This window comes from Plectropomus leopardus, chromosome 7 (genome assembly GCF_026936395.1).
Source record: "Plectropomus leopardus strain MGB_pleo_1.0 chromosome 7, ASM2693639v1, whole genome shotgun sequence".
Lineage (NCBI taxonomy): Eukaryota > Metazoa > Chordata > Actinopteri > Perciformes > Serranidae > Plectropomus > Plectropomus leopardus.
In genome coordinates this window covers 27,096,958-27,123,275 of record NC_142182.1, presented here as the reverse complement: position 1 = coordinate 27,123,275, position 26,318 = coordinate 27,096,958, and the positions used below count along the sequence as shown (strand labels likewise).

Here is a 26,318-nt window from a genome sequence, read left to right as displayed (position 1 = left end):
AAGAGATGCAAACTGTGAAGCAACAACACCATCTGGCCATACTTCTGTTTGTATATTACTGATGATGTATTTTCTGGGAATCTGCTCTAAAATGGGTCCTTTGGCACATTAAAATGCGTCTTTGGTGTTCAATCATGACAAATAACATAACCTGCATGTTATCACTGTAATAATATAACTAAAATTTATTTAATTTATAACTAAAATCCATCAATAAATGCTTTGCATGTGGTCAGTTGTCGAGGTTTTTAAGTATTTTTGAAACAAACTCTTAAGGATTAGTGTAATATATAGTGAAACAGTGAAACTATTTTTACTGGTGGTCGTGTTTAGTCCATCAGCTTTTTTCTGTGATTGAGTTTGAAAAGTTTAATTGCTCAGCCTTTAATTAAACGCTGAAGAAGCTTCTCAAGAGAATCCCATTTACTGAGAGAGACAGCCTGAGTTGTGCCAAATCATCTAGATCAATTACAAATTAGCATCCTAAAATGTGGCAATTGTAAAGTCAGCACATTGAACAGACAAGAGATTAACTTCATTTACATCTTCTAAAAGAACACACTGTTCTTTCCTTTGGACACCGGGCCAGTTAGGATTCAGGTTTATTCTTTAGTGTCATTTTAACGAACAAGACACACTGGCGGGTAAACGTCTGTATTAAAATAGTCAAGTATCAAACTCTAGTCTATGAATAAACTATGCTGAGAGTCTGTGCTGCGTTTTGGTGTCGTTTATAGGCGTGCAAGGCTCTGCTGCTCTGAAGTTGCTCCTGTGTCACACATGCAAACACACACTCGCACTGGTGCTTCGAAACCTGACGTCTCAAGCGCTACTAGTTCTGCAGCTCTGTCTATGGTAAGGGACATCGGCTGATTTGCTAAAATGTCTTTTGTTGCCAGTCAGCTGCTGGGTAGTGTTGCACTCATACTGATGAGGGTTATGAAACAATAACACAAAGGGCCCCATAGTATGAACCAAAATGTTTTTTGGGTTTTTTTGCCCCTGACATTGTCAACAGCAGTGCGTTAGCTGTACTTTTTCTGTGGAAGAAAAAAAGGCAATTTATTATTTTGGCCGGTAAAAAATATGCATGGCCGGTGGAGTTTTTCATCTACCAGGAATCTTGGTCAAATGAGTCAAAAAGTTTATTTCAGGCACTGACTATAGTGAGCATCTATCTTTTTTACATTTAAAGCTTCTATTGAGGTTTTTAAATGAAGCTTGAATATTTTATGACATCATCACAAATATTCTGTTCCTCCTGTTTTCCTTTTACCACCAACCAGGTGGAAACCACTGCCACCCAACTTGCTTACCTGAGGTTGATCCATCGCAGCAGGCCCAGTCTTTGGGAAATGTTGTTCCAAGCAGGATTTCCTCTGTAAAACACTCATAGTCCATTTTCACTGTGGGTGTTGTGGAGCCCTCCCAAGTAAGTCTCGTCCTGTCTGCAGTTGAGCAGAAATACAGGCATTAAATACAATGAAGAGAAATGCTATAGAAAAAAAGCTGCATAGCATATGAATATTGACTAAAAATCTGGATGTCAACCCTATGAATCTTTGAACAATCCCATGCAGCCATTGGCCTTTGAACAACCTTGAACAGTAAACCATATATTGCGACTTTGTCATGCTCTACAAAAAACTGAAGTTGGTGAGTGTATGAGTGAATGCTTAGGATTGAAGTGTTATAATACAAGAATTGTTATATATAATACACATTATTTTATTTAATTATTAACATCAATTCAGTGCAGATCAAAGCGAAATATGAACTATCAATGTCAAATTCAGTATTAGATAAAAGCAGGCGACACAAGTGGTTTCAGTTTAAACAGCATTTGTAATGTCTGACTCGGACATCTCTGTCATTCTTTTGTGTAAACAGGACTGGCGGTGAAGAGCTTAACAGGAAATCAGTCAAAATCTCAAACAGCTTTGCATCAGATTGTGAAAAAGCAATTTACCAGGAGGAGATGAATTGTTTGGTATCACACACATGTGTATCTGAGTGACTTCTTAAAAGTCAGTATAAGCATGAACAGCGATAAAGCCGAGTTTCCATGGTGCACTGATAAGAAAACAGGACTGAGCAGACCTTCAACTTTAATATCCGATGTGAAAGAGAGGCAGGAACAGGAGATTGGCTGTTGTGTCGATTGAGCCGTCAGCTACTGTTTGAATGCTTCCTCCAAAGAGCAGCTAGACACTTGATTATAGATAGAACATGAAGAAGTGAAGGAGGCGGCTTCCACACAATCTGGATTTCATTCAAACACCAGTCCATGCTGAGACAACCGTGTTAAAGTCATCGGGTGCGATAAATGGCCTCCTCCGGAGACAAATTGCTAACTGTTAAATTTAGAGCACATCACCACCTATTCGCCGCCTCCCTGTAGGGCAGCCAAGATGATCACCCAAGTGTGTTGTAATGTGTGATCACCTTAACTCTCAAGGAGCAATTTTCCTTTTTAACTGCAGGGAACTTTTACAAGAAACTTTATGTATTTCTATCTGTACCTGCAATTTCAACACAGAACATAATGTAACACTTTCAGGGTGAATATTGCAGAGCTGAACTGACTGACAAAACACAAGCCATAAGACTGATACAATGTTTAGTTATTGCACTGGTGGTAATGTTTTATTGATGTCTAACAAAAGTTTTGTAGCTAACTGACTGCTAAAAACAAGTGCGACAATTGGGCAAGCAAGCTAGACATTAAACATTAAAACATCCGTCTGTCTGTCCCATTCTCCTGAACGTGATATCTCAAGAATGCCATGACGAGCAAATACAGTTTAAACACCGGAGGATTAAAAGCAACGTGGGAAAGAGATCTAGGGACTACCTTTAACGATAATGACTGGGACACACTAGTAGAGAAGATGATCCTCCCTATGAAAGACGCCAGATCAAAACTGACTCAATATAAAATCTTCAATAGGATCTATTTTACCCCAGCAAAGTTAAAAGCGATGGCCCTGCTGGAGATGTAACTCCAGTCCAGGCGACATAGTGCACATGTTTTTTAGCTGCTCCTCGCTGACTGCCTTTTGGCAAAAGATTATGGAGAAAATCAGTAACAACCTGGGAACTTCGATAACCATTAATCCAAGCTTGTGTCTCCTGAATGTCACCAAAAATATCAAAGAAGTTAGGGTCAAACATTTGAAGTGGCTAGAAGTTGCTATTTCTACCGCTAAAAGGGTAATACTGAGACATTGGAAAGATAATGACCTTCCAACTTATCAAGAATGGTTTAACACTCTGGCAGAAACAGCTTCTTATGAGCGTCTCATATACAAAATAAACAACGACTTGGACACTTTCTCAGAAATCTGGGAGCCGTTCCTGACACATTCCAGGGAAACTAGTATAAATTAGCGCTTAGTTCAACTTATTCTATTTCATTCATCCTTTTCCTTTTTTTCCCTTTTTTTTTTTTTTTCTCGGAGCCATCACATTAAGTTGGAGCCCAATGGTTCAGACAGATGGAACTGATTCAGGTTAGGGTGGGGGGTGGATGGGGGTTTATTGTTAAACATTGTATCCTTTTGTCTCTGTTGCATTTTGCATATAGACCTCCTGAGTTTTTTTTTTTCTTTCTCTCCTTCTTATATTTATTATTATTATTATTGCTGTCATTATTATTTTTTTATTTTATTTATTTATTTATTCTCTTTTACTATTTATGTGTACATGTTTATACATCTTTTAACGTCACTCATTTATTTACTTTTTCTTCTTCTTTTCATTTCTTTGGTTAAATTTTACTTAACTATTTATTTATTTTGACTATGATTACTACTATCATCATTATTATTACTATTATCTATTCATTTAATCTATTTTTTTTTACCTGCGTTTGTCTTTTTGTGTCTGTTTTTATTTTTTCTTTTCCCTTACATTTTATTACTTCTTCTTGTTACAATCTGAGAAATGCACAATGCTTGTAACTATTTGATTTGATCTGTTACTGCCCTAAAAGGAAACTACAATAAAAAGTATGATTAAAAAAAAAAAGAATGCCATGACGAAATTTCTTCAAACGTAGCACAAACTTTCACCTGGACTTGAGGATAAACTGAAACGATTTTGGTGGTCTTAGGTCAAATGTCAAGGTCACTTTGAAATTGTCTGTGTCATTCTTTTTTTTTTTTTTTTTAATTTGGCACAAATGTTTACTCAACAATGAACTACTTAGATTTCGGTGGTCATGGTCAAGGTCATTGGACCTTGCGTTATCTATTTCTCATGATTTTTAAATTTCATGAATACCTTGAGGGGATTTCTTTAAATTTGACACAAACATCTACTTAGACATAACAATTAATTTATTAGAATTTGTTGGTCAAAGGTTACTGTGACCACACAAAACATGTTTTTGGCCACAACTCAGAAATTCATATCCTAATTATGATAAAATTGAACAAAAATATCTAAAAGGATATTATGATAAAGTGATGACATTTTATATCCACAAGGTCAAAGGTCAACTTCACTGTGACATCATATGTCACGCAAAAACACTTGGCTGGCCATTACTCAGTGCCATCACTCAGAAACAGAAAGGGAGACAATTGGTCAGACTCTGAATTGGTGTCACTATTTTTGAGTGCCCACCTGCATTTGTTGTTGTTGTTGTTGTTTAAATTTATTTTAAATAACCTGAATATTCAATGGCCATAATTCTTACTGTAACAGTTAAGGCACACAAATACTGGCATAGTGTCAATAAAAAACAAAAATTAACACAAATGTCAGTGTAGCTGCATCATAAAACTCTGACCTGTTAAGTCCTGTTAATTGCAGATTTCAGGCACAAGGGACTAACTAAAATGCACATGTGAAAGCACATTTTTGGGGGCTCAAACTATTTACCATATCATATCATTCTGTTTTCTCTACGACTGAGTATTGTTGCTTTTACGCACTGATAAACACTTCACAGTATTAGTTAATACTCTGGCACAATCTGAATCTGCAGTGGGAGGCTGCCTGAAAGCTGTGGGGAGGAGAAGGACTGCCTTTCAATCTGTTTTTGTCTCACACTGCTAATCAACAAATTTAGGTGATGCTGTTGTAAATGAAAAGTTTGAAGCTACCCTGAGAGCTCTGCCATGTAATGTAAGAAGAACTAACCTGGCTGCACCTACAATGGTCACAGTGGCACTGAGGTCTCAGTTTCTGAGCCGTTAAACTCCCAACAGATACTGTTAATTAATTTCAGCCAATAAATTAAATAATAAACAATTCAATATGGTTACATAGTACGCCAAAAAATAAACACAAAATACTTTTTGTTTCTGGTATTTTCAGTCTCTCTTTGTATAGCTTTCCAGCATTGAGTTAATCCCCCAGTCACACAACAGTTTGTTGGCATATTGTGTGCAAGAATTACTTCTCTAACAAAGCTGCTGTTTCAGTTTAATTTGCTTAATCTTCACATTTCTTGAGACGTGAAGGGAATTCAAAGATGAAAAAGTGACTTCCTACTGTTTTGGGCCTTCAGTTTAATTTCTAGGCCTACAGGCTAACTTCTCCAAGTGGCAATCCACTGATCTGAAACCTTCCCAAACAAAACCTCAACAATGTCCCTGCTCTGTTCTCCCTCCTGTTTGTTTTGGCAGCCGTCCACACAGCCATCTGAGCCACAAGCTCATTGACTAAGACCAAGGCTGACTCCGTCAGCCTGTGGCCTGCGGTGCTTGCCTGCCATCCATGCTGACATGCAGTTCTAAAGCCAGCTCTAAAGGGTGGATGAATAATGAACAAGCACAGTCCAGAGGTTTTTCATCTCCCCAACCAGTGTGCACCGAGCTGTTGTATCTCTTTCTTTTTTTTTTATTCTCTCACATCAAGAGCCAATGTTTCCAGAGATGTGTTGAACAGAGAGAGAGCAGAAATGTTTGTTATGACATTAGAATAGGAGTAACTGTTAAATCAATAAAATAGCTTTGATTACAGTATGGTACGGTATGTACATTTGTATTGAGAATAATCCCTATGGCATTATTTCATAAATTGCACGAGCAATGAGTCTGGTTTCAACTAGATGGAAAATACTGCTGTTGAGGAAAGCAGAAAATGTGCCAATAGCAGTTGCTAAGAAACTGCTGAGGTGTTGGTGTTGGACAGTGATAATTATACTACTGGAATGTGATCACTTGTGGATAATTTATTCAGCATGTGATGGAGAGACAAGAGCATTGGGAAAGTTGCATCCCCCATATGCATCAGAACCAAAGTAAACACAGTTATGAGGAGTCTACTAATGGAGCCCCTTGGAAGACCTCTGGCACAGCCAAGCTAAAGATGGCCTTGCCAGCGAGTGTCATTTAAATAAGTGTTATAACGATTTTGGCTGGAGGAATCCTCAGAAGGAGAAAATAACAGAGTTTACATCAGGATTCATTGGGAAACGCAGTAGACATTGTAACAGCTTCTTACCACAATGAATATAACAGCTGTCACAACTTGCCAAGTGAGAGCTGAATGAATGCTCCATGTTGTTAAAGCTGTCCGTCTCCTTCAATGTACAGATTATTTCATTTACTCCCCTTTGTCTGACAATTTCTTCATGATATAAATTACCGGCACTGTATTAATGTTCACTGCAAAAGTGCAGGTCAGCTACCCCAGCTCTTACTTGGCCCTCACACAACAAGCAGTCAAAGAAAGTCAACTTATCCTCTTAAATCCTAAGAATGCCACTGAATAGAGTCACTTTTGTCCATATAATGTTTCAACGCATTTGCATCCCAAGTCGTCACACACTGCTGATTTGCAGAGGACGTCCGCATCCACATAATATGCTCTAGGTATCCTTCTGCGGCTGCTATTTACGTTCTGGGATGCCCCTACTGTGATGTTAACTCAAGCACATGGTGGGATTAGGCTGCACGTGGTTATGTATAGGCAGAAAGAGCACACGGCAACCAGTGCCAGAACGTCAACAAACGCACATGCTGTCATTAGGGGATTAGGGTTAGGAAAAGGAGCCACATGGTAAAGTGCAGAAAAAAACAAAATCAGACGGGAAGCGAACACTGGACTCCTGCATGAAAGTCCGGGGTTTGTAATCAGTTGCTTAAATGTGCTGTCATTCATCATTGCAGCTTCTGTCAGCTGTCAAGTTGTTATCAGTATCCAAAAAATACAGCCAATGGCACAACTCCTGTGCTTAGTCAACGGATTTTAGGCTTCCCTGAAGTGTGTTTGAACTGTGAACACACTCCTCTCAGCTACAGCAGACAGGCCCTACAGTCTGCAGCTAGTTCACTGATGTGACACAACATGCACTTGCCTACTGGCCTCTCCTCCTCCTCCTCCTCTCCTCTGCTGCCAATCATTTTATTTCCACTCATCTCCTCCAAAACATGCCCCAAAAGTGGGATTTGCAAAGTCATTACTTTAAGGGACAATCCTTTCAGAAATGCATGAAAAGCAAACCAGTGATCATCCACGATGCCTCATTTTATACATCAATTTCTCTGTGCCTCATTTTTCCTGCTTGGATATTGATTTTAAAATTACAACACCTGTGGCTGCTTCTTTTTTTTGTTGGCTGACAAAACTTTTTTCCTCTGGTTTCATTGTTCACTGATGAGACTGGGATGCTTGGTGACCCTGCTTATTTCACCTCCAGGAAGATGGTAAAATAACAATATCTGATATTTAATTTATTTTAACTTGTTTGGAAATGTCACAGATAACGCATAGGGAAGATTTTTGTGAATGGTGCTGCGAGAAAAGTAGCTGTTTAAAATAAGTGTTATGATGTTTTCTCTCCTCTTCTTCAGAGATGTATTGATATCTGATGCCTATCACATTGAGCTCTTTTTTTTCCATTTTTTTTTTATTGGCAAACATGGGATTTACAGAAGCAGCCTAACAAATATTCTATGCATTTCTTGCCATGTGTGAATGACACATTTCACTGGCTTTAGGCTTGCTGCTCAAACTACAAATTGTACCTTCACATTTTTGCATGTTAGCCACCAGGGACACAAATAGTATTGAGACGGATTTGGAGAGAAACCCGCCCCACTCTCCCTCTCAAACCATACTCAAACGGAAAAAAAGGCAGCTGATCAAATGTAAACTGAGATTCTTGTATTGTATTGCCCATTTCTTGTCTGTTTTCAGAAACATAATTTAGTGCACTGTTTGGCTGTGATACAACAGGCAGTAGGTGCCATACTGCCTAATGTATTGTAAAAACAGAGGCTGACAAAAACTGAGTTTAAGCTTTAAAACTAAGCAGTGCTGATCAAATATAAACCAAGATTCTGTTACTGCAAGTCCTATTTCTCACCCAAAATGTCTTCGGAACCATTTTAGTGCACAGTTTATCCATAATTTGAGATAATTTATTATCAGCTGGCTACCAAATTGTTTTTTGAGTCAATGTGAACAGACAAGCTCACATTAGTCAACCACAGACGTAAGATTTTTTGGTAAAGTATGGCAAAGTGCATTGTCATAGTTTTATGTTTTCTATCTTTGGAGCAAAAGCAAATGACATACCACTTTTCTTCTGTTGTCTCTGGTCATGTTACATCAATGTTATAAGTATGTGCATCTCTCTACTGCATAGACAGCTCAGTTTTATAAAAAAAATACCATCTTTTCAGCATTGAATTACTTACTTAAATAACTAAGTAATTATATTGTAAAATAAATAAAAAAAATAACACATTAAAAAAGCATAAAATAAAGCATAAAAAAAATCACAAAAATAAAATTACTTTCAAAGTAGCCATTTCTCAAGCACATATATATATATATATACCTCTTTTCAGTCATCAGTCAAGAGAGCCTTAAACAAAGTCAGAAACATTTTGACCTCTTATTTGCAGGCTTTACCTGATTAAAAAAGAAAACAAAAGCCCCCAAAACTCTTCATTAACTCAGCTGCCCTTCATGACCCGTACCTGGTAATGAGTTCTAGTTGCTCAGATGTTCTCTGAGGCGCGACATTTGTTGTGGTTGGTCTAAGCAGTTACTCAGGCAAAACAAGACAGACTGTGTCCTCCACGAGCAATGCTTTCATCCGTGTTAGATAATGATGGACATAATGTGTCCCCGCTTGGACAGGGAGGTTTTTCCTACAAATGCATGCGCCCGCACACGATGACACAAATGCACCCTCACACGTCAATGTCCACGCCTGTGGGCAGGACTCTCCTGTCTGCAGTAATGATGTCACATATGCAGAGGTTAAAGGTCAGCCTCTGTCCTTTTGTCTCTCAGCTGGGGGAGCTGAAGGATATGTCCGTGGTTACAGCTGAACATTAAGCAGACAGTCATCAGTTTAGTGCAGCTTTAATGAGCTTTGATTTGACCATACTTCAATTTAAACCCAGATTTATTTCAGAAAAAAAGAGAAAGAAAATTGCACTTCTTTAGCCACTGTGTCATTTCTGTTTTGATACAACAAATCATTTTATTCTGACTTTACAGACGACATTACTCTGAGAAAAGTAAACGCACGAGGGCAAGCCCAAGATAAAAGCTTAAAGCAGGATCAGTAAGGCTGACTCTCAAGGGGCTGTAAATTTCCCTTCTGGCCATTTTTCCTCTGAGGACAAAATCAGAACAACTCTCTAAACCTATCAGCAATACTGAGGTTACAGAGGCGTCTATTTTTATTTTCTAAAAACTCCCAAAGCAGCTTAATAGGAACAGTCTCCTGAAGTCCCATGGTAATAGATGTCTCTCAAATGCTCTTTGAATTTCATGGCAACATACTGTTCAGGTTTACAATCTTTTAAGCAGGTGTAAGTGTGAAGATATTATTGCATTTAGACACTGATTTGGAGCCTTAACACATCAATCTTATCTGAGAGCCTTTGCGAGTAGTTTAATTGGGCTAAATTTTATCAGATACATTGTCAGATATTCAGTAGTAAAGTGTCCATTACAACAAAACAGTAAAAGTTTCACTTGTAACTGTTCTAAATAATAATTGTTAAAGGTTCTGTCTTGTCCTGATATTTTTAAAAAAGCAACTTTATTTAAGAGTAAATGTCAGCTGGAGCTTTCTAATTCAAAAGCTCAGTATTTACAACCGAGCACACTGCAGTGACTCGGTGCTGTGACCTTGTAATGGTATGTTATCTGTGACAGCAAATGATAAGCATGTAGTAGAGGGAGCTGACTGCTTTGGCACTAGCTTTGTCATTGTCCTGGTAGCTCATTCAAGATAATTGGCTGCGGGAAAGTAGAGTGTCTTGTCCCTTTCAAGCCTGTTTGTTGATCAAAGGCATTTGACGGACTCACTAATCCCCTTTGACTGGCTAGAAGGAACAGCGGCATCAGAGTGTGGAGTGGCAGCTGACACACACAAGGACTTTAAACAACACAACGCTGTTTGGCATCACTTGAGCTCATGTCTTATCCAACTGTGTTTATTTAAAGGATAAGGCCCGAGTTATTATCTATTTTTCAAATGGTCAAGGGAAGACCAAAACCAACAATGTGTTAGTCTCTTAGTACTTTCCAGCTTTGTCTATTAAAAATGTTTTGCAAATATAGTTTTTAAAAAAGGCAAAAAAATGTCCTTAAACAAATGGGACTATAATAACTCAAATGGGTAAAAAGTGCAGTTATTTGGGACAATATTAAATTGCTGATTATACACCTTTTGTGTTTCAGGCCTAGCCCCCACCCCACCCCCAACCTAAGTTCACACATTACCAAAATTAACATTGATGAATATTCGCTTCCCGTTCACTTCTATTCAGTGTGAGTGAAGGGCCAAATGAAACTTTCGCTTCCAGTGGCAAAGCAAATTTGCATCATCAAATCTGGTGAACTTTGACAGGCAATGTAGTAGCCCTGACCATTAGCACAGAATCATGTGTGAAGGACACAGTAATTGTTGCTTTATCTAACCAGCCAATATTGTAAGATATTGGCCATGAAAAATGCCAACTGACCCAGATAATCAATGCTGTCTGGCTGGCAGTATCTCTGGAAACAGGCCTGGAACATAAGAAAATAAAAAATGTACCAATGAAATCATATTTCACAGTTTTTATTAGCAAGGTAACATTAGACTAACTTTTGTGTGCGTCACACCCTGCATTGCATACACTGAGCACGAGTATCGCAGGCTATGGTCATTCACCTGCATTTGCTCATGTGTGACCAGGCTTCCCCACACATTCATTTATATGTGGCGGGTTGCCACAACTTAACCATCTGCCACCACAAATGGATTTTTGGATCTGAACAGATTGAAAAAAAAAACCTATTTCTTATGCAAATCTGTGTTGTTTGCACACGGACAAAAGTTGAAAACGCATAGAAAAAGCTGTTTTCAAATGTATCTGTGTATACGTTAAATGAAGAAAAAAATGGCAGCATTTAAGAGACATTAATTGTAATTTATAAGGATTACTTCATGTTAAATGTTAGAAGTGACCCTTCATCTAAGCAGAGAAAGTAGAGGCCACACTTTAGTTCTTCCCAGCAATTCAGGTTCTAAGGAGATAAACCCTCAGCACAGTACAATAGCCAGTGTCTATTCTGCAGCTCTGTTGCACTCCTCTGGTCTCTTTCTTACTTCATCACCTTCTCCCTTTGTGATTTCAACTGAGGCTCTTGAGCTGACATCTTAAATGGGTCTTGAGGAGGACAACAAATACCATTTCAAATGGCAGCCTCCATCACTGGGGAGTTTCGCTTCTTGTCTGCTGTTAAAGCCTTTTGGGAAATTAAGTGAACAGCCAGAGTTTTTAAAGGACATCCGGTGGACAACACGACTAGTGCTGCTGGAGTAATTTAAAGGCTTATGTGTTTTCAGTCTCTGACCAACCTGCATTTAAATTCAAATTGGGAATGTTTTGGGTTAGTTTTAACAGGCAGTCTTTGATCGATTGGTGTGATTTTTAAGTGTCAGGATCCCATAAGGCCAAAGCTTTGCTCTGTGAAGCAAAAGATTAACTTTTGTGACTGGATTTTAAAATGTAAATTAGTAGCTGGAACAATTAGCCCTGACAAAAAACCCATTTACATTCAGTTGTTTCATGCAAATTAGGCAGACTGGATAGCTACCTGATCTTAAAAAAGGCGTAAATGCATCCGAGAAACATTCAACATGGACTGAAAACTGACGGCTCAAACCACTTCTGGAGGCTGTTTTTGACCAGAATAGCCATCTCTGAAAGGTTGTAATCATTACACGAAGACAAATATTCATTGGTTGATTTATGAACGTGTTTATTGTCCTGCTTCACACTCAGGGCTTATGTGTGAAAGTGGTTGGAACTTCGTTTCAGAGAAGCATTGCAATTAACCCATTTTTCCTCCAGATGTTGATTTATTTTCAAAAATTAATGCTAGTGATTTGTAGGATTACTGCTTCATGGCTTCATTAATCATTGGTATTATTTAGATAAATCTGAGATAACTGAAGAAAAAATAGGTGCAGGGGTAAATGCATTTCTGTCATTTTTCCCCTGACTCAAACTTAAGTCATATATTGTTTTATTTAGGGCTGAGATCCCATTCATTTCAAACGTGCATAACCTCCTGATGGCACAGTTCTATTATAATTTAACCTCGTAGAAATGCTTTAAATGGCCATTTTTCAGTGGAAACACGCAGTGTCGGTGAGCTAATGAGGCTGTTGTGTGAATGACAAAGCTAAACCTGTGGAGTGGCAGTGTCTCTTTCCATGCCTCATCAGTGTCATGTCAGCAGCAGCAGCGCTGCACTTCTCTGTGGCGCAGCTGCACTAATTGTTTTGTCAACCAGGAATCCAGCAAAGCAAATTGAATCTGGGTGACAGAAATGTTCCCGTTGCGCTCCTAGCAAGGCAGTTTAACATGAGCTAAATCTTCGTGTAATACATTACTGAAAGATACACTCTCCCGATTTTGTCATCGTTCCTAATAGCAATACCCAAGCCACAAATTGCCACTCCTTTTAACAATTTTATATTATTATATAAAAATATATAATATATGTAAATATTAGAGGTTGGCCAATGTTGAATTTTTAAAGATATGACTAAAATATTTCAAACCAGAACTCAACATCAAACTAACTGCTATAAATGTAGGTATGGGCGATCTTTGAGTTATTATTTTATATTATATAATTATCTCATTTACTTTTAAATAAATAGAATTTAAAAAATTGGTCGACTTCTTTTATATGTATATAGGGTCACTTCTCGAGTATCACAGGAATTATGCTCTGTCATCAATACTACTTGTACCACTGTTAGTTAAAGTTAGCGCTTCTGCTCGATAACTCGCAACTGCACTTTTTCTGTGCAGCCCTAAATCATGTGCTGGCTTCCTAACATTGGCACTCTTACCCCGTTTCCAGTATCATGGACTGGGTTCCAGTACTCACGCTTAATTTGGAAACGTTCAGAGCATTCTGACTGAAAAAAAATGGGTTTGGAATCCAAAAAGTTGGAGACACAAAATAGCAGGTTTTGACCTGAAGTGACGTTAAGTTAAGTGAGAAGTCATCGATAAAAAAAGAGCATGCAGTAGTCTCATTAATAGTTGGTCAAAGCTTGTTTTTCGATAAAAACAAATACCTAGAGTAACAGAACAAAAGCTTTGGAGGTAATCAGTGAAATCTTGCTACTAAAATATACTTCCGTTGTGCCTTGTGCAATGATGACACATCCTTTATTACAATAATTCAGACCAAAACTGGTGGAAAAATCAGTTGGTTCACCAGATAGCACACTGGCTTCAAGAATCCTGAATGTAAACAGAGAAGAACAAGAGCTAATTTGGTGGAAAAAGGGGTCTCAGTCATTATGGGACTAACATGTCTAAGTTAAATAACAATGCAAGTATTGATCAGAAAAAAAGGATTAGCCATGTATTTTGGTCAGATCAACCACGACTAAATTTCAACTAAATGTTTGTCATTTACAAATATTATCCTTATGCCCAATATGTCAAAATTATCCACAATATATTTAGCAGTTGATAAAGATATAAATCAATACCTGCAGCTTAACATTGCCAGATGCAAGCTTTTGTCTTGTCGAGCACTTAATGGTCAACATGTTTTTCGAACAAGCCTTGCTGGAGTTTTAGTACACGCCTTTTACTCCACAAAAACATTTCAATTATGAAGGATACTCCCTCACTCTCTTAACACAGAGAGCTCAAAACAAATAAATATTGTTCTTTCATCTCTAAAGATCTAAAGGTTTCTCTTAGAACTTGTCTCTTCTTAATGTGAACTATAGGCCATGTTCACAGAGAAGTTCTGATGATATTAATGCAGGCCCCAGTAGTAGCTGATAGAGGTCAATGAAGGCCGTACATTTCACAATGCCTCTCCAGGTCAAAGTATATTAAATTAAAAAGGCTTAAAACTTGTTTCACCCCTGAGTATGTTAGGTCTAAATTTTACACCAGTGTGCACATTCAGCTGTGCGGTGTAATGAAATTGTGCCAGTCGTTGGAACAGTGTTCATACTCCATATCTGCCAAAGCACACAATGGAGATTGTGAAAAACGAGAGAAGATGGAGTCCTGTTTGCCAGCCACCCTACCAAACTGAGACCGTCTATTAGTTTGGCACAGCAGTCCTGTCTCTGTTCATTACTTTATCTAAACACCAATGTCAGTAACTATGAGCTTTGACACAAACAGAGAATTCTCAGTGGCATAAACTACCATTCTTTTCATGCCATGGCTGGTGTGAAAGGCGCCTCAGTCCAGTATAATGAACTCGCTTATAAATTGCAATTTCAATACCATTTCTGTTCCCAGAAATGTGAGTGCATTTACGACCTGCTGCAGGTTCACTGAGGAGTCTTTAAAAAACAAAGACAGTGACGCTGTGTGGATGTGGTGTCATTTGAGGTTTTTAGTTCATATATTGCTATATCAGACGATGGTAACATTAAACAAAATTTTTCTTCACTCCTCATTTCTAAAACCACCGGAATTCGGTCAACTAAATTAAACTCCCGAGCATGAGTCATCGCTCGCCCTCTAGAGTGAATGTACCCAGGCTGTGGAAGATGACCTTTGAGTCATTCAAATCATTTACAGATATTGAGTCTTTGCAGGAAGCCTGGCCCTTCTGTGCTGCTAATGTCTAAATCACAGAGCTCAAACTGGAGTCTCAGGCTCCGTAATTTAACCAAATCCGCCACTATTAAGTAAATTTAGCCGTGCAGCCACAAGAAAGAAATTTCAGGCAGGTGATGATGACCTGAGCAGCACTTTGCAGACAGGAGTGGAGTAGTATAGTTAACGTTTAATATTGCAATGAATTTCTTTGTAGAAAAGGTCATCTTAACCCTGAATGAAGAAAAATATATAATTTATGTGCAGTATGATGAAATCACATCCATCCATTCTTTGTCTCCTTGTTTCAGGGATGGTCTGAGTGTAACATTCAAGATGCAATTTTCAATGATTGCCCCAAAATCCTCTGTTTAAAGCGCACGTCTTATCCTGGTTTCAGACCTCTAAATTGCCTTTTAAACGAGGTCTGGTGTTGTGCCCAATGACGGCTCTCTCGGTCAGTTGGAGAAACAGTCGACAAGTAAGAGCTAAGCGGGTAGGATTAAGAATAAGGATGTTCTCCTCCAACATAACTCAACAAGCATGGATGAGATCGATGTAATCAGCTCATAGAAATAAACTTATTTCTTTTATCAATGTGGAAAAACAATACGTTAACTGCTCCTTGCAACCACTACAGTGTCTGTATTAACAGTAAAACAAGACGGAAACAGCGGCACACACAAATGTCCACTATTTGCTAGCACCTGGGCCACGACCTCTTAAAATAACAAGGTCTGAACAGAACCTTGAACTTGGAGAATCATTACACCCAGAATTGCTACTGATTAGTAAAGGTAAAATGAAACAACATGGTAATTTACTATAATAATATTTCTATGCATTTTTAGTAATTCAGCATGAATTTTTTTCTTCACTACATTTAGCATGTAGGCTAACTTTACTAACAGTACTCCAATGGCACCAATTCATCCCATTGCACATTTTTCTATAAGGTCAAACACTGGGAACTCTGGCTGCCAATATCACTACTAAATCCCACAGCATCAGTGAAGCCATGACATAAATCACCATGGACGAAGGGTCACTGTCACTGTTCTTTGCTGTACTCACTGGAGATAAATGATGGGCTTCATGAAGACACAGGGGAAAAATCAAATGTAATTAAGTCTTGCCTGTGGATCAATGAAGTCTATTTGGTATCCTGAGAGTGCTATTATTGTTTGCCAAATTGTGTTCTTCTATATCCAAACACGATAATGCCTTTGGCAATGATAATGACATCCTTAAACGTTCTAAAGACAGCTGCGCTGTATTCTGCTGAAAGGATTTTTTTCCCCTGTTGTATTCGTATTGATCTAGTTGTTAAAATGAGGACTACAAGACCACTGTTTGTATGTGTGAGCACTTTAAACATGTACCTTACCCAAAAAGCAGATACTGTACAACATAATGGCTTTCAACATATTTAGGTCTAGAGAGATTTTCTACACTTTTATCCTCTGAATATATTTTTTTAGATATACTAGATATGATATGTAGGGTTGGGTTCCAGTAGTTGTCGTGAAAACATCACAACAGCTGGTATTGTATGTATGTGTATACACTGTGTGCGTCATCATAGCAAAATGTGGTCATGGAGACATATTATCGGGAACTACCATAGAAGTGGTTTTTCACACCTCTGTCAGAGATTTTTGTCTGTCTATAAACAGATTTTGTCAGCTTCACAACCATGAAAGAGACAGCCATGGAACTACAGACGCGTAGCTGAGATTAAAATAAAGGCTGAGTTCGAACGTAGGTGTGGTCCAAGCAAGTGGGCCAGAGGTCTGGTGGTTGAAAGAAGGGAATGGACCCCCATCACTGACCCACATTCATTTTAAGCTACAAACACTGTATCGCAGCTGGAGTTGTCCCATCGCAAGATGATCTCTCATCCATTTTTTAATTGCAATTGGCAAAATAACTTGGGTTCACAAAGTTCCGACCCTAACAAATCTCACTGTCTCTCTTGGATTTGGTTTGTATGAAAAACCAATGAACTAGATATACCACCACAGGGCTCTGTGCCTCCCAGCACTGATCAAGTTCCACTTAAAGTTTATATCCATGTCTGTGAAAACATGGATGCTTCACATACATCTTCCCCTGACAGCACAGAAGATCTATACAACCAGCACAGTTTCAAGGTGGACACCCAAAGTTTTTGAGTTATGACCAAAATGAGGTCACTGTGACCCTGACCTTTGCCATTCAACCACCAGATTCTTATCAGTTCATTCCTGAGTCCAAGTGGGCATTTTTGTCAAATTTAAAGGAATCTCTGCAAGGTTTTCTTGAGATCTCGCATTCACAAGAATGAGACTGACAAAGTCACAGTGACCTTCACCTTTTACCTATGACCACCAGAATCTGATCAGCTCATTGTTGTGTCCAAGTGAATGTTGGTGTCAAATTTGAGCTAATTCCCTTGAGGTGTTCTTGAGGAAACATGTTCACAAGAATGGGCTAGATGGACAGACAGTCGGATGAAACATAATGCCTCCAGCCTTGGCTAAAGTCGGGGAGGAGGCATAATAAAACATTAGTGGGAGCCAATTGTCACATTGTCCGATTCGAAAATTTTGGTTTTTATTATGGTCCAAAGCAATTCTGTGTACGTATGTGCTATTCTTACCATAAATGATTAATGAAAGGTTCATTTCTGCAATCTTTTTACTCACTCTCCACAAAACTAAACTAGTTTGTCAATTGAGACAGTTTCAGAGTTTAAGATGTTTAATTATTTTTATTGGCGTATCATTCAAATTCATCAAATTACCACATGGGATGATTTAAATCATTTCTTTATATACTGCCAGTTTGATAGTACACAATAATACGATAACAGTTTCAGGCAGACAGCTGTGGATTCATTTTATTGCTACCTCCATATCATAGCAGTTTTACAGGTCACTCCCAGTTGTTTCTCAATCATCAGTGTATTACTCCAAGTTTTTACTGCTCCCCTGGATCAAAGGGCAATTGACATTAAACAACTTTCTTAAATTAGGCCAGCTTGACTTTGTTGGCAGGTTGTCAGCAAAGGTCAAGCTGTTCCTCTCTTAAATGTGAAGCGGGGAAGAATTGGCAGGTATTAACATATTAATAAGGTGCTGTTCTCCATATAAATAGGCTTGGTGGATAGCTTAATTCTCTCACCAGTTAAAGGTCGGCCACAGTGCAACTTGTCTGGGTAACATGGAACAGAAAGAATACCAAACAGGCTGAAGGGACGCAATGTTTTGACATCCTGTGAAATGTTTTTCACTCCTGTATCTTTATAGACTTTGAAGTGCATCAAGGGTACTCGGTGAAATAGTACGGTATGCTATAGAATCTCTAAATAATTGCGTATTATGTTCAATGGCACTCCAACATAAAAATTCAAGCTATCCCAAGTGTCATTTATTTACATGCCTGTGGCACATTCCCTGGTCTGAGTCGTTTTTTATACCCTGCTTCCATGGAAGCTGAAGCATGAAATAAATTTTACATGAGCTGAAGCTAATCTGCGGCGGCCTGATTAGGTGCTAAAAAGGGAGTAATTCACCAGATAATGAATACAGCTCGATAAAAATGTTCTGCAAATGTCAATGATGACGCATAATCTCTCAATAACTGTCATATTCCTTTTTTTCTTCTCCTTTTCCCCCTGTGGCTTTAAAATCTCCTCCCTGTAATTCAGAAAGAAATGTGTGTGGTGAATGATGCCAGTTATATAGATACAAATATGTGTGAAAAACACATTTATCCCACAACAGCCTGTAGAAATCAGCAGCAATCTTCCATCAATCTGCCATAAAGTAAAAGCAATGACAAGTGTTTTTCAATCTTTACCACCGTGTAGTCACAGGTCTCACATACAGCTTGAAATCTGTCATTCAGAGTAAGGTAGCAGTGCTCATGTTCCCCTCTTTTCACAGCTTATAATAGCTGTTCTCACAGTCCGAGAAATAATGAAGTAGAAGAGGCAGGACGTCCTTACATAAAACTCTGAGCAAAGACGGATTTCTAGCATTTAAAAGAAAAGGACAAAGAGGAGAAAGGCTGAGGGAGAAGGAGGCTCTTGGTCCGCTGAGAAAAGGTCCAGGTGACACTCTGTTATCTTTCCAAACACACTTGGACACACATTCCCATCCAAGGAATGGTGATGGTGCCCATTGTCTGCTGAAGGCGAGGCACTCAGGTGACATTATGACAGTAACTATTGTGTGCCAGTACTGAGATGGGTACTTTATAATGGAAAGGCAAAGCAGCAGCAGCCTGTGGCTTTGCAGAGCTGTCAGCACGCTCCGTCGGCATGCATTGTCAGGGCAGATGTGACATTTAGCTGGCCGTTGCCCTGCTGGTCGCTCCTTTGAGCTGGAAGCGGAGATAACGACATGGCTCACTCTCCTAGTTGGAGGGGTGCACTGTGTGCCCAATGTCACACATGACCTTTAACATTTATGTCACAGCATTTGTCACTCTCATTTATCAAGAGTTCACCTTGATGAGCTGCTATCCTGTGGCCATGATCCTTCATCTCTTTGCTGAAGCTAGGGATCGATATTGAAATGTCAGATTCTGCAATCATGTCTGTATGTGTGTGTGTGTATGTGTGTGCTTTTGTGCTTCTGTGTGCTTCAGTATTGTGATGGGAGAGGAATTTTAATCAGTGGTTCATAATTAAACAAAGAATTCCATAACAAAGGCAGATAACGTGGTCTTGGGATTCACTGAGAATAAGAGAGAAAATTAAAACAACTCTCATTATTCTTGAATGTGTTACATCTGTATGAACAAGAAAATTACTGAACCTTATGTAGCTACATGTGAAAAGCAAGTGTGCGCTGCTTTGGAACTGAATGTAATATGTGCTTGTCGATCTGGTTGTTATGTCAGTTAACTGACAGGGGCCATTTAATGAGAAAATTAGTAGAATAATTTATTTAAATTAGATTTTTATAACAAACTGATGTGGCTGTTTAATCTGGTGTTATTCATGCTGTTGTATTAGTGTGACGGTCACACTGATAGAACAAATAGAAACAACATTAAACTCTTTGCTATGGTCATTTGACCATATCAAATGACTAGTAATTGCTGTTAGTTGCTATGGTGACTAGTGGTCCTCAACTTTTTTTGTGTTAAGGACCCCTAAATTGATACATATTAGGTCACAGACCTCCATTTGATAAGATTTTGCTTCAGGGACCATTTGATCTATCTGAAATGATAGATTTGGTTGGTAGAAATGATTAACACGAGAATTTTAAAGTTGTCAGCCACAGTTCAGATAACTGTGGAGGAAGTGAAATCTTTGATCAAAATAGTCACTCTTATGACTCTGGCTCACGGTGAGCTCACGTCTTAAATAGTAAAGTATGTAAAGTGTGTCACACTCACTAGTTTGATAACTCCATTTCTGCCTATTTGTACACATATTTTCCTTATGAAAACAGAAAATACAAACACACATTAATTCAAGCTTCTCTCTTTCACAGAGCGTTAGCTTGATGGCCTTGCTCAGTCATCATACACACACTGTATTCAGACTTGACAGAAACAAAAAAAAACTCATCAAAACTGTCTTGGTTAACCTTTTCACTGTTCCAACAATCGCCTACTCTGGTTGGTCAAAGTACACCCTTAATTCACAGAATAATTCATTCAATTCAATAATTCATGTGAAAAAAAATGATGATCTGCGCGCTGTTTATCCCCGCTGTCTCTCTCTGCCACTGAGCAGTGGCTTGAACTCTTCCTTTTCAGATGCAGGTACATCATACATACAGTTCATCATGTTTCAACAAACATGAAATTAAAAGCAACAAATCAAACAGGGAAATATGGTAATATTGTAAAAGAAGGACACTGCTTATTTGAAAACATACTACTCCACTGCTTGTTTGGTTGTTACTGCAAAATCTCAGCCAGTTCCAGACTTAGTGCAAATAGGTTTGTTTGTACAGATATTTTTTTTATAGAATTTAGCCCTCTACAATGGTTGCAATTACACACATAAAAATGTCCACTGCTCTAACCATCATGGTTTGTTGATCTGACTGGGAATGTCTATTCTACTCTACAATTTTATGCCTATGGTTACAGTGCTGTTGACTCTCACATGTAGGAGCTGAATCATTTGGTACACATAGACCAAATCACTATGACGTTCTCATAGCACCTCCAACAAGTAGCAATTGTTTTGAATTATGGAGATATGTGAAATCAACAAGCTTGTCAATTTCTGTCGTAATTTTCAACCTTTGCTGTACTGTTTAAAGATAAAAAGTTAAAGACAGTGGTTAGACCTATCTTATGTCTTGTGTTTTTTATGTACTTTGCTTGTTGCTAGTGCCTTTGATAAAGCAAATCTACTGTGACAGAAGCTAAGCATTCCTCTGCTGTGACTGGGGACTGTAGCAAAACATATTTTAGCCACTTAAAAAAAGTCCCACTTAATTAAAATCAGTCTGGGTGTATGCTGTATTTGAAATACTGTTAGCTGCTTTACCTTATACACTAAATGACCACGGCAGCAGTAGACCAGAGAGTCCTGTGGTCTCAATGTACTGTTTTTGTAAATAGAGTCTGGTGGCTTTGAGATAACAGCTGCAGTTCCCCTTTGGAAAGGTTTGACTCACAGAGAAGTAAAGCAGTGAAAATATTTTAAACATAAACTGATAGATTTTTTTTAAAGGTAGGACATTTTTTATGTGCCTTCAAACTAACCAATTGAGACAACTTTTGTTCAGCGCAATTTCATTTTAGGTGCATGATGCATTGTTCTCCATCCATTCCATCAAGTGATTTTAAACAAATGTGATTCCTTCTATATCTGTGACTCTCTTTGCTTCTTTATACTCAATCATATTATCTTAAAATGATTAAATTAGGTCTACATAAAATTCCCGAGTGCGATAGTTCCTTCAGGACAGTTTGTTGTATGTTCAGTAAATCATGCTAGTTTAAAATTTAAAGATAAGATTTACTTTTTTATCTACTTTACATTTGAGAACATAAAAATTTGAGTCTTTTTCAGTAATGATGGGGCATTATTGACATATTGAAAGGTGTGTTTTTTGTGTCGTATTGACTATATACAAACATTTGAATTAAGTAAATGATGCAGTATGAATTACAGCCAATAAGCCACACTTTAACATACCAAAAACATATCAATCAGCAACCCCAAATCTGAGGTACACACCAAAATGTGGATTTTGTATGTAGTTACACTTCCACTGAAATGCGTCTCTGTTCTTCTGATTACTAAATTAGAATGATCCTATGTATTTTCCTGACTTAACAATAACAACCAAGTAAACATCAAATCATATTCCCTCCTTTGTACCACTAGTGATGTGGAAACAAACAGGAAGATATTGTGGCCCACTTCATTTGTTTTTCACTGTAGAGCATGCGTGTGGTAAATGATGCCCTGTGCCCCCTCAGTCGTCAGTTGGAGCCTACTCAGATCAGTGCGCCAGAAGATGAGTAGCTGATTCTCCATATGAGATGTGTGCTCCCTTGGCAGGCGGTGAAAGACAGAGAGGGGGTGGAGGGGTGGTGCTGGTGCTGTGGAGGGCCATATACAAAATAGCGGAACAAAGTTTAGTTGCTGAAACAGTGAAGGAGCTCTACAAGCCATGGGGTGGCTTTGAATCAGAATCAAGCCGTGCTATCAGAGAAGTCAAGCAGCTCATTATTACATGAAGTGCATATTAAAGGGGGATTATAGACGTGGAAGTGGGCTCACATGTTAATCCTCTTCAACAGGTGCAGAAGTGTTGATTACGGGAACGCTATGAGTGGTTCAATGAGTGTTTCCTCACTGCTGCTTTAGATAGTAATGAAAAATCTTTATGCTCTTTTTATTCAGATATGCCCCAGTGACGTCCAAAACACAAAAATCCCCCAAACAACAATCTCTAAAAACAGCGTTTGAAAGTGCAAAAAATAAAATGGACTGCTGTTGTATTTACATAGGGTAGGATACGGACATGTCTGCATATATTGTGTTTATTAAAAAACACGAGCGTTTTCATCAAAGACCTAGCCGACTTTTCTGATATTGCAGCAGCTTTTCAAATGCGCCAGTGAATGCTGAGTCAGTGTGAACGATTTTTAAATTGCTCTCAGCACAGACGTCTTTCAGTCGCCTCCTCTGTTTGCTTTATAAAACATTTTCATGGGGGAGATATTGTCTCTGAGAAGATTATGTATCATTATCACAAGGTGATTATGGCAGACCACAGGAGAAACAGGAAAACCTTTCCAACAAAAGGAAGCTCAGGCTCAACGAGGGCAATCCTCTCCACTCGGGTTGTCATGGTAACTTATTAGACACCGGGAGGGTTAGAGACGAGGGATGCACATTTTTCAGTCTTATTGGCCCTTTTATATTTCACATTTGTATCTGTGCATGCATACTTTTGTACATGATGTACTCTCACACATTAACATTGATCTGTGCTTAGATTTTGTGAAGAAATACATGCCCTACCTTGATGCCTCCTTCCTGCAAAATTATAGATTTCATCAGAGTGTGCCAGCTGGTTTCTGCCTTTAGGGACAGGCATGTAAATAAGGCTTGTATGTCTCAGAAAAGCTGTTTCTAAAATAACAATCCTGCCATTTTGGTCGGAGCACTTGCAAAGCACAGCGCGACGAATATTGCACAAGCTACCAGATGGTGGCCTAACTGATGCATTCATGCCATAGGGCATGCACTGGCATAATACAGTCATAGTTTGTCAGTAAGGGTGTTGAATACATGGGAAACTCATGGGAACAATTATGCTAACAAGTACTAATGAATTTTAAGTGGCGTTGGGTATTTCTTTTTTTTTTGTTGATGTTTTTTTTCAGATACCTGTTATGAAATGAACTTTTTTTTTTAAAGCGCAAACTATGGTCAGTGACATAAAATAACTGATTTTTTTTTTATGCAAAGGGAACTTTAAACTTGAAATTGAACAATATATTAGGTCTAACTCTTAACAGTTTGAGGTATACTTAAATATATAGGCTAAATATGGAATTATATTAAATACTTTTGACAAATGCACCTAATATATAAAATCTAATCCAACAATAATTTAACACTAGATAACAGCTACAGTACTAACAACTTTAACTCTGACTGTCTCCCTAACTCACAAGAGACTCAGCAGCCAGATAATTCCCCATTATTTGTTTCGGAGTGGCTGAGATTGTCACTGCAATGACAATAGGCTGGTCCTCCTTAAGTAAGCCTGGTCAGGTTGGAAGTCTAACTTCCTTCACTTTATATCACAAATAGCTTAAACTGTACACACATTACACTGCTACATTTAACTTCACACTCTGCTCGGTCGCTACAGCCTCACTTTCACCGTCAGCAGCACAGACGCACGCTCTCTCTCTACGTTATGATTCCTCTGGTCCTATGGGAACCTGTGTCTTAATGGCACCGGGTTTTGGTACCAAAGCTGGATTATATGTAATGTAATTCATCAAACGCATACAAAAATGCATGAATAAAGTGAAATAAATCACACCAGTAAAATAAAACACAAATTTGTTCCACGAAATACGTCAGTAAACACCTGATCAGATTTTATCACTTGTTATCAGATAAAATAAGCTACTATGTTGAGCTTGTTGTTCTGAATGAGGCCCAGGTGATGTGCGCCAGGTAAACACACACCTCCACCAGCACCCACACAACAGATTCCCCTAATCTATGGGATCACAATGGGAATTTATAGAACTCCCTTTCAACTCTGCCTGCTACGTTATCTCACTTTGGACAGCTGGCTAACGGCAATGTGGTTGCCATGGAAACATGCTCAATTTCTGACAGAGAGAAATAAGACACAGAGCAGTTTTATCATTAGAGCTCTCAGATATATATAAAGGAAACAATGGAAAGAAAGCTCTGATACGTGTATGAAGGGCAGTTTCCTTCTTAGAATATTAACAACTGCCACTTGTGTTTGAAGATGCAAAACTGTGGGCTTTTTTTTTACTGCCAGAAATGCCTAGCAGCTGTAAACTACAAGTGACCTCTGTGAAAAATTTCAGAGGGATTTAACTGTTCTACACTGTATGTTTTAACCATTGGCTAATTGCTTCACTGTTTGTTTGCCCATAGACTCTGAAGTCTGCGCCTGAAAACAGCCACAAGGCACAATGCCCAGTTATTAGAAATAAAAATATACAAAAATGTTTTTTACAACCAAGAAAATTAGGGCTCACACAGATGGTTCATATTTCCTCTTGCCTTTGAACGCCTACTAAACCTTCCCTTCTTCTCTTTTTTCTCTCTTTCTGAATGGCAACCATTTGCAAACTAATGATGATTTGCAGTTTGGTCCATAGACATTGACTGTTACCCCATGTAGTATTGTTAAAGTATTTGAATGAAACTGAGGCACGTTGCCACAGTACGTAATATACTGAAAGTATATTGTTCATACATGAAATTATCAAGAGGCTTTAGTTTTGCCAATGCTATAACTTCAGACCGGTAAATAACACATAAAGCTGCTATATTGCATACTTAATTTAAGATTTTTCAGTGATTATAATAAAGACTGCAAGTTGCCGTAATGGCAATATTTGCAACAGATCTATTCCAAGTTCATTTATAACATCAGCACAGTGACGGCACGACATATTCTATCGTATTCCTTATTAGACATCACAAATGTGAAGCGATGGGATCATGGTGATGGATGGGAGTAGTAGCACCAAGAGTGGCAGTGTCTCCACACCAAACGTGCATACAGCTCCTACTGACTGTGAACACTCAGCCAGGCTGTCTGCTGCAACATGTTGATTAGTGACTAATCTCTCCTGGAGCAGAGCCATTGGTGATGAAAAAAAGCATGGCAGGAAGCTTTAAACCGTCACAAAATATAATGTTGAAGAGTCCTGCTGTATAGCTGCCAGTTTATTGGGCAAAACTAATTTACTATAACAAAGAGTCCTGCAATAAATCCTACTTTGATGAAGGTTAAAACGTTCAGCTGTTGTTGAGGTGAGTTGATTCAACTGTAAGGTCATTTTGAAGGATGTATTGAACTGTAATGCATTATACAGATAGGTGTCCCCGTTATTCAGTCTGTCCTGTGATAAATAGGGTGCACAAAATAATACCTGTCAGATCCTGAGAGTCCAAACAGAGAGACCAATAATAGAAAAACGTAAGTGTAGTGCAGAAAACAACAAGTTTATGGGGTATATTGTCTGAAGAAGTTGGATGTACAG

General features: G+C 38.4%; 1 long non-coding RNA gene across 1 annotated transcript in view; it reads right to left on the bottom strand.

Annotated features, from left to right (window-relative positions):
* Nucleotides 1-26,318, bottom strand: part of LOC148189209 (uncharacterized) — a 132,956-nt gene that overhangs the window by 27,965 nt on the left and 78,673 nt on the right. Inside the window, exon 2 of the long non-coding RNA XR_015776892.1 lies at nt 1,317-1,448. This is a non-coding gene — a long non-coding RNA (uncharacterized LOC148189209). The remainder of the gene's footprint in view (nt 1-1,316; nt 1,449-26,318) is intronic.